Here is a 13145-nt window from a genome sequence, read left to right on the forward strand (position 1 = left end):
TCAGGAAGAGAATCAGCCAGGGGTATAGGAGAGGGAGAGAAAGTGGCAGCAAAAGCTTCAACTGATACAAGCTTCATGGGCCGGATGACCGGGAAGGTAGGTGGCAGTGCTGGAGCTGGCTTGGCCTGTGGGGTGAAGAGAGAGAGATGGGAGGAAAGGAGAAAGTGATTGCTCTAGGAGAGAGGAGTGGTGATAGGTTTAGAGAGGGGAGGTCAGAGGAGATGAGAACATCCAGAGTGTGCCCTGCAGAATGAGTCGGACCAGAGGGAAGAATAGAAAGAGAGAGAGAATCACAGAGGTCGCAAAAGAGTCCAGAAGAGGAAAAGGAAGCATCCAGGTGGATGTTGAGGTCTCCAAGGAGGACGAGTTGAGTGTTCGAGGCCAGGAGGGAGGAGGAGAGGTCCTCTCACTCGGAGAGGAAGTAGGTTATCTGACCAGGGGGGCGGTAGATAGTAGCCACTGTGAGAGAGTGGCCAGGAGAGAGAGAAAGCCTACAGACCAGGCACTCAAAGGCGGTTTAGGCATGCATAGGAATGATAGAGGCAAGAATCCACTTAGATCAAGGCTACACCCCCACCAATGCGGTTGGCTCTGGGGATGGAGAGGATCTTTTAGCCATCATGGAGGAGTGTGTCAAAGCTTGTGACAGAGCTGCCTGTGAACCATGTCTCGGTGAGACCAAGGAAATTGTGGTTGTATTATTCCAGGAGATGTCAGAGGAGTGTTTGACAGCTGAGTAAGAGTTAAGAGTGGTGAGGTGGAGAAGGTTGCCATCCTTGAAAGACTTCCAGTGAGGGGTACGAATCAGAGGTACACCCTGTGGAGGTTAAGGAGGAGCCTGAGGGAGGGCAGAGGAGGTAGGAGGAGAGGACAGGGTAGATGAGGAGGAGGAAGAGGGTGCCAGAGAAGTGGCATAGTGTGGGGGCAAGCAAGTTGAAGAAGGGTGAGAAGGAATAGCAGGAGATGAAAGGAAATTTATAAGGTGTGGGAAACGTCTGTCAAAGAGGAGGAGTTTGGCCTGAGGGCCTAGGACGAAGATGGTGCCAGTCAGGGAAACATTAATGACAATCTTAGAGAAGTAGAAGGAGGCAAGGAGGGCCTCCCACTGGGTGCCACCATTTATGGGAGTGGAGGAGTAGGGCGAGAGCACCAAGATAATATGAAGAGTCTATACATCTGGCAAAGGAACGTCAATGAGTATGTCAGAGAGGGTCTGTCTGGAGGAAGCATTGGTGTAGGTATCAGCAATAGGGAGGCCAAGGTTGGAGACTAAGATATCCTTTTTGAACATCTTCCTACCAGACTTAGTGAGATGGGAAGGGTAGTCACTAGAGAAACAGTTGGAAACGATAGGAGAGACAGAGAGCACCCTAACTGAAGTGGGGGGGGGGGGGTGGGTGTTTGGTAAATGAGGGAAGAAAGGAAGGGGGTAAAGTAGACACAGGGGGGTTCAAGCAGAGGAGACAAAAGGGCTAGGGTGGGAAAGCACAGTAGGTAAAGCGCAGTGGTCACAGGGCACAGCACAATTCAAGTGTGGCAAGGCAGATGAAAAGCAGTGGCCACTGGGCACAGCACAATTAAAGAATGTGGCAAGGCAAATGAAAAGCAGTGGTCACTGGGCACGGCACAATTCGAAAGTGTGGCAAGGCAGATCAAAAGCAGTGGTCACTGGGCACAGCACAATTAAAAGTGTGCAAGGCAGATGAAAAGCAGTGGTCACAGGGCACAGTGTAATATCCCACAGAAGATGGTGGTCTTTGTGGCATCGTTGGTCCCATATTCATGTGGCATCCATTTTTCCTTCCAAGATGGCGGGCGCAGGTTACTGCTGTATTCCAGCCTTGCAAGGCAAAGCTTGCTGGGAGGCTCAGCCCCCTCTGCAGAGATCGGCTTATGTGCTTCCCAGGACAACGCTCGGATGCGTTGCTACTGTTTCCAGACAACGCTTCATAAGTTTGTTCCTAGTGCCAACTCTCTCCCAAGCTTCTGCACCAATCCAATTGCCCCCTCGGGGTTATTTTCTTTTCTGCAAAGGTAACGGGGCGATTCATGCTTGGCTACGTGGGTACCATCTCCTCATATTACGGCTTCCAGTTAGGATATCTTTTACATACTAACTTACCTTATCTTCTTTGGTTTGTCACACAACAGTGTGCAGCGGGCAGCAGGAGCTCTAGCTTATGAGATCTCTCCTTACTCCAACGGCAGGGCAAGACACGACATAAGGTGCATTGATTATTTTCCTATATCAAACCGAATCTGCCTATGGCCATTTGTTCTCGTTTTGATTCTGATCATGTTTTATCATTGCTACAGCTTTCTATGCCCAAAGCACTAGATACAAGAACATAGACACAGTACTACTGGGTCAGACACGTAGAGGGTACTTCTACTTTTCATTCCATTTTCTACTCTATCTGGTTCCTACTTCAGTCTCCTTCATTAACCCTTCTCCCTTATCTTGTTACTCTCATATTAGAAACCGTATTCCTGGGATACATTGGGATTACGCACAAGCTCCTCACAACATTGCGGATTGAAGAGCACTCCGGACCTGACACGGTTTTCTTCCCCAGAGGGTTTCCCTGTAACACTTCTCTCCTTCTGCCCATTTTAGCAGAAGAAGAGAGAGGGGTGTATCAGGGTGATTCCATTAACTTCAAGACTTGGGCAACAGGACAGGTCGTTGATATTAAATCTATATTGGTCTTTCTATTATTCTGTATACAAAGCAGCAATAGAATCTTGCAGGTATTATACACAGCACAATTCGAAAGTGTGGCAAGGCAGATCAAAAGCAGTGGTCACTGGGCACAGCACAGCACAATTAAAAGTGTGCAAGGCAGATGAAAAGCAGTGGTCACAGGGCACAGTGTAATATCCCACAGAAGATGGTGGTCTTTGTGGCATCGTTGGTCCCATATTCATGTGGCATCCATTTTTCCTTCCAAGATGGCGGGCGCAGGTTACTGCTGTATTCCAGCCTTGCAAGGCAAAGCTTGCTGGGAGGCTCAGCCCCCTCTGCAGAGATCGGCTTATGTGCTTCCCAGGACAACGCTCGGATGCGTTGCTACTGTTTCCAGACAACGCTTCATAAGTTTGTTCCTAGGTTACCCTTCAAACCTATCTCTCAAACCTTTCTTTTTCACCATCTAATTGTTGCCTCCCTCTTTGCAGACCTCCTTTTCTTCTACCAACTTGATTCAGAACACTTTCAAAATGTCTTTGAGTACGCAACTTGCTACCTCCCCCGAGCTGTGCCAACTCTCTCCCAAGCTTCCGCACCAATCCAATTGCCCCCTCGGGGTTCTTTTCTTTTCTGCAAAAGTAACGGGGCGATTCATGCTTGGGTACGTGGGTACCATCTCCTCATATTACGGCTTCCAGTTAGGATATCTTTTACATACTAACTTACCTTATCTTCTTTGGTTTGTCACACAACAGTGTGCAGCGGGCAGCAGGAGCTCTAGCTTATGAGATCTCTCCTTACTCCAACGGCAGGGCAAGACACGACATAAGGTGCATTGATTATTTTCCTATATCAAACCGAATATGCCTATAGCCATTTGTTCTCGTTTTGATTCTGATCATGTTTTATCATTGCTACAGCTTTCTATGCCCAAAGCACTAGATACAAGAACATAGACACAGTACTACTGGGTCAGACACGTAGAGGGTACTTCTACTTTTCATTCCATTTTCTACTCTATCTGGTTCCTACTTCAGTCTCCTTCATTAACCCTTCTCCCTTATCTTGTTACTCTCATATTAGAAACCGTATTCCTGGGATACATTGGGATTACGCACAAGCTCCTCACAACATTGCGGATTGAAGAGCACTCCGGACCTGACACGGTTTTCTTCCCCAGAGGGTTTCCCTGTAACACTTCTCTCCTTCTGCCCATTTTAGCAGAAGAAGAGAGAGGGGTGTATCAGGGTGATTCCATTAACTTCAAGACTTGGGCAACAGGACAGGTCGTTGATATTAAATCTATATTGGTATTTCTATTATTCTGTATACAAAGCAGCAATAGAATCTTGCAGGTATTATACACAGCACAATTCGAAAGTGTGGCAAGGCAGATCAAAAGCAGTGGTCACTGGGCACAGCACAGCACAATTAAAAGTGTGCAAGGCAGATGAAAAGCAGTGGTCACAGGGCACAGTGTAATATCCCACAGAAGATGGTGGTCTTTGTGGCATCGTTGGTCCCATATTCATGTGGCATCCATTTTTCCTTCCAAGATGGCGGGCGCAGGTTACTGCTGTATTCCAGCCTTGCAAGGCAAAGCTTGCTGGGAGGCTCAGCCCCCTCTGCAGAGATCGGCTTATGTGCTTCCCAGGACAACGCTCGGATGCGTTGCTACTGTTTCCAGACAACGCTTCATAAGTTTGTTCCTAGGTTACCCTTCAAACCTATCTCTCAAACCTTTCTTTTTCACCATCTAATTGTTGCCTCCCTCTTTGCAGACCTCCTTTTCTTCTACCAACTTGATTCAGAACACTTTCAAAATGTCTTTGAGTACGCAACTTGCTACCTCCCCCGAGCTGTGCCAACTCACTCCCAAGCTTCCGCACCAATCCAATTGCCCCCTCGGGGTTCTTTTCTTTTCTGCAAAAGTAACGGGGCGATTCATGCTTGGGTACGTGGGTACCATCTCCTCATATTACGGCTTCCAGTTAGGATATCTTTTACATACTAACTTACCTTATCTTCTTTGGTTTGTCACACAACAGTGTGCAGCGGGCAGCAGGAGATCTAGCTTATGAGATCTCTCCTTACTCCAACGGCAGGGCAAGACACGACATAAGGTGCATTGATTATTTTCCTATATCAAACGGAATCTGCCTATAGCCATTTGTTCTCGTTTTGATTCTGATCATGTTTTATCATTGCTACAGCTTTTTATGCCCAAAGCACTAGATAGAAGAACATAGACACAGTACTACTGGGTCAGACACGTAGAGGGTACTTCTACTTTTCATTCCATTTTCTACTCTATCTGGTTCCTACTTCAGTCTCCTTCATTAACCCTTCTCCCTTATCTTGTTACTCTCATATTAGAAACCGTATTCCTGGGATACATTGGGATTACGCACAAGCTCCTCACAACATTGCGGATTGAAGAGCACTCCGGACCTGACACGGTTTTCTTCCCCAGAGGGTTTCCCTGTAACACTTCTCTCCTTCTGCCCATTTTAGCAGGAGAAGAGAGAGGGGTGTATCAGGGTGATTCCATTAACTTCAAGACTTGGGCAACAGGACAGGTCGTTGATATTAAATCTATATTGGTCTTTCTATTATTCTGTATACAAAGCAGCAATAGAATCTTGCAGGTATTATACACAGCACAATTCGAAAGTGTGGCAAGGCAGATGAAAAGCAGTGGTCACTGGGCACAGCACAATTTGAAAGCAGAGGGAACGCAGTGCAGAAGGAAAGAGGGAGCAAAGTCTTGTGTGGGAGGTCAAGTAGCGACTAACCCACATCTAAGTGAAAAGTCACTAAGGGTTCAGCAGGCAACAGCGTGTGCAGGATCAAGTCTCTACACAGGGCACCCAGGAGGGGGCCAGCCAGGCCACCCAGATAGCGGACAGGGAGCAGACAAGGCCTTAGGAGGTGGGCCTTCAGATGAAGGGGCCGGTTAAAGCCTGCCGGTCCCCAAGAGGATAACTTAAGCAGGCCAACGACCAATGGCCGTGCAGGAAGGAAAATTGGGAGGCCCTCACTCTGCCTTTATGGCCACACAAACACAGTAGGCATGTTGGAAACATGCTGCAAGGACGGAAGGCAATCAGATTTGAGCTTCCCCAGCACTCACGGCATTGAAGATGTGGTATAAAGAAAGGAAATGCAGGACAGCACAGCGCACAACGCACAGTATTTAAAAGTATTTTAAAATAAATATATTTTTTTCAGTGGTACAATATATCTTGGCTAAAAATGAGAAAATCATTACTTGTTATATTAATTCAATAATCTTCACACTTGAATTAACTTAATTTTCCAAAATAGTGTGTCATAAAAATAACTAACTTATTTCTCAATATTGACATAGCAGCGGGTCCAATTAATCAACTCGCTGTCTTTGCCACTGTCTCTCTGGGAATCCCTGAGATCATAACACCACTCAACTACTCACTCTTCTTGTGTCCCGCCCATACTATACATCTTTTGCACTACATTTCTGTTTGTTGCCAGCCACTCAATCTTTTCTCGCAACCATCTTGTAACTATGGTGATCGCTTATTGCCTCTCATCTATTACCTCTACCATTCTCTTCCACTCTCTAACTGAAGGAAATGCACACACCTACTCTCTGACTGTTAACCTTCAATATTACAGGAAGGCTGCAACCTGCTCTCTAAAGTCCTCCCTAGAAGTCAACCTTCCATTATGTAACTTCTTGCACAATACATTTTTCGTCAGTCATATTCCAGCACCTTTTCTCTACCAAATGGACCCACTATTACTTCCACTACATCCCACTTGATAGCAATTACTCTCCCACAGAGCCCCCCAACACTTATGTTCTTCAGTGTGTTGCCTTTGGCAAGCTATCTGTACATTTGTTATTTAACCCTGGCGCATACTTTTATAGAAACCTGATGCATACACTCATTTGACTGACACCTCTGAGCATCTGCCACCGTTATCTTGGTTTTGCAAGATTTATCGGCCTGGTGTGATGATGAGGCACCTTCCTCTGCCCATTCTGTGCCATTTATGCACAAAGGCAGTTACTAACTGGAGTAGGGCCAATCACACTAAGCTCAACTTTGATAAGACAGAGATTTTCTTTGTTGGGTGCGGTAAAGACCACAGGGAAATCCACTAGTGACTCTGCAGTTACGGCCCTCGTCTGGCATTTGAAGATATTGGGAGTTAAAGTTGATTGTGATCCTTATTATTGTCAAGGTTTAGCAAGGTATCCAATGCTGGCTTTTTTCAGCGTAAGATTGTGGAGTTGATCACACGTTTTCTGTAATAGAACTCCTGAAAATCAGCCGTTTGAATCACTGTTGTTTCTAGAACTCATTATGAAAATTTGCTGTACCTCAAACTCCAGGGGTGTAGCCTATTTCTTGGTTAAAGATGGCTCGGAATGTGGCTTGTAGACTGATGTTAGGCATTTATCAGCTTATTTATGTCTCTCCAATATTCCTTTCGCTTAGCTTCCATCAGGTCTAGAACTGAGTTTAGGATCCTTTTAAGTTGCCATTGCATTTGGCTATAAATGGGCCGTACCCGGTATATTCCATTGTGATCTTTCCACTCTGCATATCTGTATCTTCTGAATGTCTCCAGGTTCCAATATTCCTGGAATGCAGGTCTTCCACATTGGCTCCCACCTCCTGGAAAGTTACCCTTGCTCCTTACTCAAGCCGTTGATGACCATGTAAGGTTTAGGTGGCAACACCGAACCAGGCAGTTCCCCAAATTGGCTAGATGATCTGGTGGCCCTCCCAGCTGCTCTCTCACCCAAGACTCTGCTGCAGGTATGTGTACACTTCCCCAAAGGACCTTTGCCAAAACATACCTCACTCTGGACGCGGACACCAGCACATACACCGTTGGGTCATGAAAGGTTTCTGTAGCTCTCACCTTGGCTATTGGGGTTGAACTAGGCTGGTAGCATGGGTTAGGCTGTAGTCTGCCTCCAAACATTATCCCCCTAGATAAAGGATTGCCCGGGACTCACGGACTAGATAGATGCAGTCGTGGAACTCTTGAAAACACTTGCTACTACGAGATACGCTGTAGCTGGGAAGCAACCATAGACACTAGCAACTGTAGATGTTGCTAGTGTCTGAACAGTGTCTGAAAAGTGTCTGAACAGAGCAATGAGAAAATACAAAATACATAAGTTGATCCCAAACTTAAGAGCCCCATGTCCTCAACATTCAGGAGCACACACTGGGGCTGGCAATCATAGGTTTGATCCGGGGACTTTCCAAAGTTTTGGAAAAACACAATAAAGAAGCCTTAATTAACATGTTTTTCAATGTTTCTTCTACATTTTTTAAAGTGAATTGCATTTTTATTTGTGCGGTTTGTTTCCACCAACTGAAGCTGTCAAATTAACCCCTTCACTTCCCTGAGAGTAGGCTTCTCTGCATTCTGATTTCCACATATCTGGCATCATAAGAAGTCCCACGCAGTTAATCAGGTCCATGAGGAGACCCTCATACTTTACACACAACACATGTTTCCACAATAAGTGTATTCATTTATATAAACTCTCATAAGAGCATTTTTATACAAGCAGTCTTTTTTTTAAGTCTCCAAAAAAGTGATTTAAAGTTCATCAGTGTTAGCAGCCAAGAAAGTGCAAGTGCTTGAAAGTGCGTCGCAAATTTCTTTTTTTACATGCAAATCCTTGTTTATACAGAGGAAACAATAAATAACGCCAGTGCTCATCAAATGGACCTACATATTCTCTTATTTTTTTGTGTACATGTGACTGACCCATACGTAATGTTATCATCAAATGATATAACACAAACTGCACGGTCTCATGGCTCATGTTTTCACTCTTTAGGCTTTCTAAGAGCCTTTTTGGATGAACCAAAAAGAACAACAAACACAATTATTTAAAAAGCAGAACAATGTCGACACTTTGTTTTTCGGCCACATGTTAAAAGGGTTACTCTCAGCCATGGTGTTTCCCAATCCATTTAAAAAAGGCCTTCATACAGACTAAGCAATCACTTAAGAGGGGACATGTATTTATTTATTTGATTGTTTTTTTTTATAACGTGCCTAAAACCATACCTGAGTTTGGTTTCTAAGCTCGGATCTGGGATTCGTTGGCCCGGAGACAATTCAGTGGGACAACCTACAAATAGAAACATATACACATCACTACTATCATCACTCCTTTCTATAGGTCTAATAATGTATGAACCTGGACCTATGTTGGAGACAAACCTTTATTCATTCTTCAAAAGGTGAGACGGGCAATAGAAGAGCATCAGTCCCCTCAGTCGCTGGGGCGGCTTCACAGCCTTCGCCCCACCCCGCAAGTTTCCATTACTAGCGTTCACATACGTTCTGAAATAAAAATAAATCTTATTTATTCCTAATTCTGCATTAAGGGGCTCTTGGATTCTACCCACGCCCTCTCTTCATGCGATTCACACTACCACGTGGCGAGGACAGACCCCAAACCACATTTTCAAACTATCCGACTACACTATTTCTTTATAGAGTGTATTATGTTCCCCTGACTGTGAGTAGATCTCCATTCTGTAGATACAAATAGGGGTGACCTGTTGTTGGATTGACAGTACAAGAGTTAAGTGATGACATTGGGGCTCATTACGAGTCCGGCGGTAACCGTGCCGTAGTACCAGCAGGTTGCTGCTGGACCTGCAATGATTTACCGGCGCCGGACTTGCTGGAAACACTGGGGTTTTGCAACCCCAGTGTACCGAGAAGTCATGCGCCAGTAAATTGTTAATCCCCAATCCCATAGGACTCAATGGGAATGGGGACCATGGAAGCACCTCCGCCATTATTAACGGTGCTGCTGGGGCTTCCGTGACAGTCTGCGAGTGGGTGCCGTTATGCCTGCAAGGTCTGACCGTAGTTTGCTGGTCTGGAAACAATGGTGCCGGTAAGATTACTTGTAATGAAGACAACTGTTATTTGGGTGTGTCCTTGCGTCTCCTTTAAAATGTTTTGACCCACTTATTCCTTTAGTGACAGTACCCTGGCAGCCGGGGACCTGAAGAAGAACACTGATCGAAACAGCTCACCCCTTGGGGGAATGGAAATCTGCATCAAAGTCCATATTGGTTTGAGGGCTTTAATTTGAACCCTGGGTTTGAATGAAAGACATGCCTGGCACTAAGCAAAAGCAAAAGGCTTGATTTAGCTTCCAGCCACAGTCTTACATTGCAAGAGAGATGCCTATGGGTGGACTGAAGTACATCGTAGCATGTCACTGTTAAACTCTGCATCCTGTCTTCCTAAGATACCAAGCTTGTTTTAGAACTGGCAACAAAAAAACATAAAAATAAAATCTCTCTGCTGCCCAATCCCTATTGACTTCCCTAAAAGCATACGGTCCTTGAGCCTGTGAGCACACTTTAACGGGCACCAGGCTTCTACTGACTAGTTATACACTTCAGCTAGTGAAATATTCTCCTCCCATGCACCACTTAACAAGGCACCACTACAGACCTTCATCTCCATTGCACTCTCCATCGCTCCCCACTAGCACCCCACTGCCTAATTCTTCAGAATGTGCAGTACAACAGACGCAGGGTTCCAGTGCAACTGAGGACATGCTGCGACTGAGTCCATGTTATGTTATATTTGGCATTTATATAGCGCTCTACCTAGCATTGGCATGACCTCAAAGCGCTAGTCAGTTGAACGCCCTGGGGGATCGTAGTCCAGGTTCGTTGAGAGAGTAAGGTGTTTAGGGTGCTTGGGTGCACCGATTATGTGCGCAGCTGATGCTATTGCCTGAGGGTAGCTGCATCCTAGCATTAGGTGTGCTGGTATTTGATATCAGTTCGATGTGTGCAGTCTGGAGGATGGTTACCAAGACTGGGTTCTGGATGCGTTAGGCCTGTGTAGGACGCTTATGTGTGCAGCTAGGCCGGTTTTCATGGGGTATAGCCACGTTTTATCAGAGTGTTGAGGTGTTCATGCAGTATTGTTCGTATGTGAGTAGCTAGGCCGAAATTGATCGAGGGGTGTAGCTGCGATCTATTTGAGTGTTGGTGTAGAGAGTGAGCATAGTGATAGGAGAGGTGAGTGTCTGGGAGGAGGTTTTGATCTAACAAGCTCGCTATTCTGGATTTCAAGAGCACAGCACATTTGCGCTTGCTGTGTTATCTGCACATGCATGGGGCGTTCTTGTGTGGGTTGCACCGACCATCCCCTTTAAACTTTTGGAAACAAAAACCAACAACGAGGGCAGGATGGTATTAGTGCATGGGTTCCTGGAAGACATGGAGGTGTGCATTATTAAGAAATACACTCCCAACCACAATGCCATGACATTGTTTACGTTGCTGTTCTCGAGGTTGGTAGATAGATCTGGCTTGACCAATCAGGATGCTTCTGGAAGTGAACTGAGCAAACACTTAGGTTCATTTATTGCTAGAGCGTAGATTGAGATTCTACAGCTCCTTGGCATTTTCAGAGAAGGTTGTCTTGCAGAATGGGAGTCCTTGGCGTTTTGCTGGTGTGTTTTTACATGGCATGGCAGGCAAGCTCCCTCCCTAGTTAGGAACAAGGGTATTTGGCCTTGAAGTTGCAAAGATGTTTGACATTGAAAAGGCCATGGTGTTGTGGTGTGGAGGCCAGCTGTGTGTCTTTGTGTATTGAATAGGATACTTTTAGTAGAGATGGTTTTGAGGGGAAACTCTACACTTCATGCACCTGTGTCTGTGTATTGATTCCCTATATGTGCACGTCTCATAACCAACCAGCCTCTTCATCAAATCCTTATATTGAAGCATATGAGGTGTACTATTGGAAAAGAAAAGACTGTGCTCGTAGTCGGTCACGCTAGGTTGGAGCGATCCCGGTTGCTTGGAAGTTGTTCACTACCTTCTGGGTGGGACACTGCTCTGCATGTCTTGTTAATTAGTTAGTTAAAAGGGAGAATGGATACAAGGTAGGCACTGATTTGTGTTTAATGCGAAAGTACTTCCTAGCCAGTCACTGCTTACCTTAGAATGGAAGTGGTTTGCATTTCAAACCATTGTGAGACCCTGTCAAATGAAATGGCATTCAAATTAAAGTCAAGAAGTTCATGGGACAAGGGTGTGAGAGGAGGGAGCATCTCAGTGTGAAAGTGGCAGCGAAACATCACACTGCAGCCAAAGCAACTGAATCACTGTTTTGTGCAGCTCTTAAAACTTGTTAATGCACCTGTTTCATCATGGCACTGTGTGGGTTGAATATGTCAGTGCCACAAGATGCTTCCAAATGGATTACAACATAAGAGGAAATATGGTTGCATGGATAGAGTGGGCAAGCTCAGGCCAAGTGGACGGCACAAGCTCGACTCAAGTTTCAATCAAGAGTGACTAAAATTACAAGCTAAGTTTCCTCCTCACCCTTACTTCCTTGGGGATAAATAAATATGTTGGAACAATCGCAGGCCTTGCCTGGGATGGTGCAAGCTGCCTGACTTCCTGTCCATCTCCCCTCAAGATGCAGCATTGTTTATGAGGCTGTGCGGGCCACAGGTCACCCCTCTAGGTTTTTATATGTATACTACAGAAGGAACGGTGAGCGTTTCATCAACACAACCCCCTGCACATGGAGCAGGGAGCCCGCACAGGACGAAGAACCCACACAGACAACACAAACACCAAATGACCAATCTCTATGGCAATCTATTTCCACAACCAACTCGAGGCGCCAATCCCCGCCACACGGGCTTCCTGAAGGAATGCACCCCTATTTATGTATGATCTCAACTTTTAATTGTTCATGGATCAAGGCTTTTGGGTGCTGTCTGTTGCCCGCTCCTATTCACCCACCTTCTATAATAGATTATGGACCACAAAAGGGTGTGCTTGTCAGTGCTAATCCTGAAATCCATCCATTCAGCTGCACACGCCAGCTTCCTCTTCTGCTCCCCTGAAAAAGGCACTATCTCAAATAGACTTCCGAGCGGTCCTCACAGCTCTAGACGGCTGGTGTGCTTTGTTTCCAGATGCCAAGTATGGATTTTGTATATGGTTGTGGGGAGGTTGGACACCAGGCATTTTTTTTAAATATGGGGGCGGGGAGGCTGGATTCCAGATATGGATTTTGTATATGGGGTTGGGAGGCTGGATGCCAGGTATTGGCTTTGTATATAGGGGTGGGAAGGTTGCATGCCAGGCAAGGTTTTTTATATGGGGGTTGGGAAGCTAGATGCCAAGTATGGGTTTTGTATATGGGGGTGGGGAGGATGGATGCCAGGCAAAGGTTTTTATTTGGGGGTTTGGGAGGCTGGATGCCATGTATATTTTTTTATGGGGGTTCGGATGCTGGACGCCAATTATGGGTTTTTTATATGAGTGTGGGGTGGCCGGATGTCAGGCATGGGCTTTTTATATGGGGGTTGGGAGGCTGGATGGCAAGTATGGGGTTTTTATATGATGGTAGGTAGGCTGGATGCCAGGCA

Source organism: Ambystoma mexicanum, chromosome 9, assembly GCF_040938575.1.
Source record: "Ambystoma mexicanum isolate Mex_15411 chromosome 9, UKY_AmexF1_1, whole genome shotgun sequence".
NCBI classification, from domain to species: Eukaryota; Metazoa; Chordata; class Amphibia; order Caudata; family Ambystomatidae; genus Ambystoma; species Ambystoma mexicanum.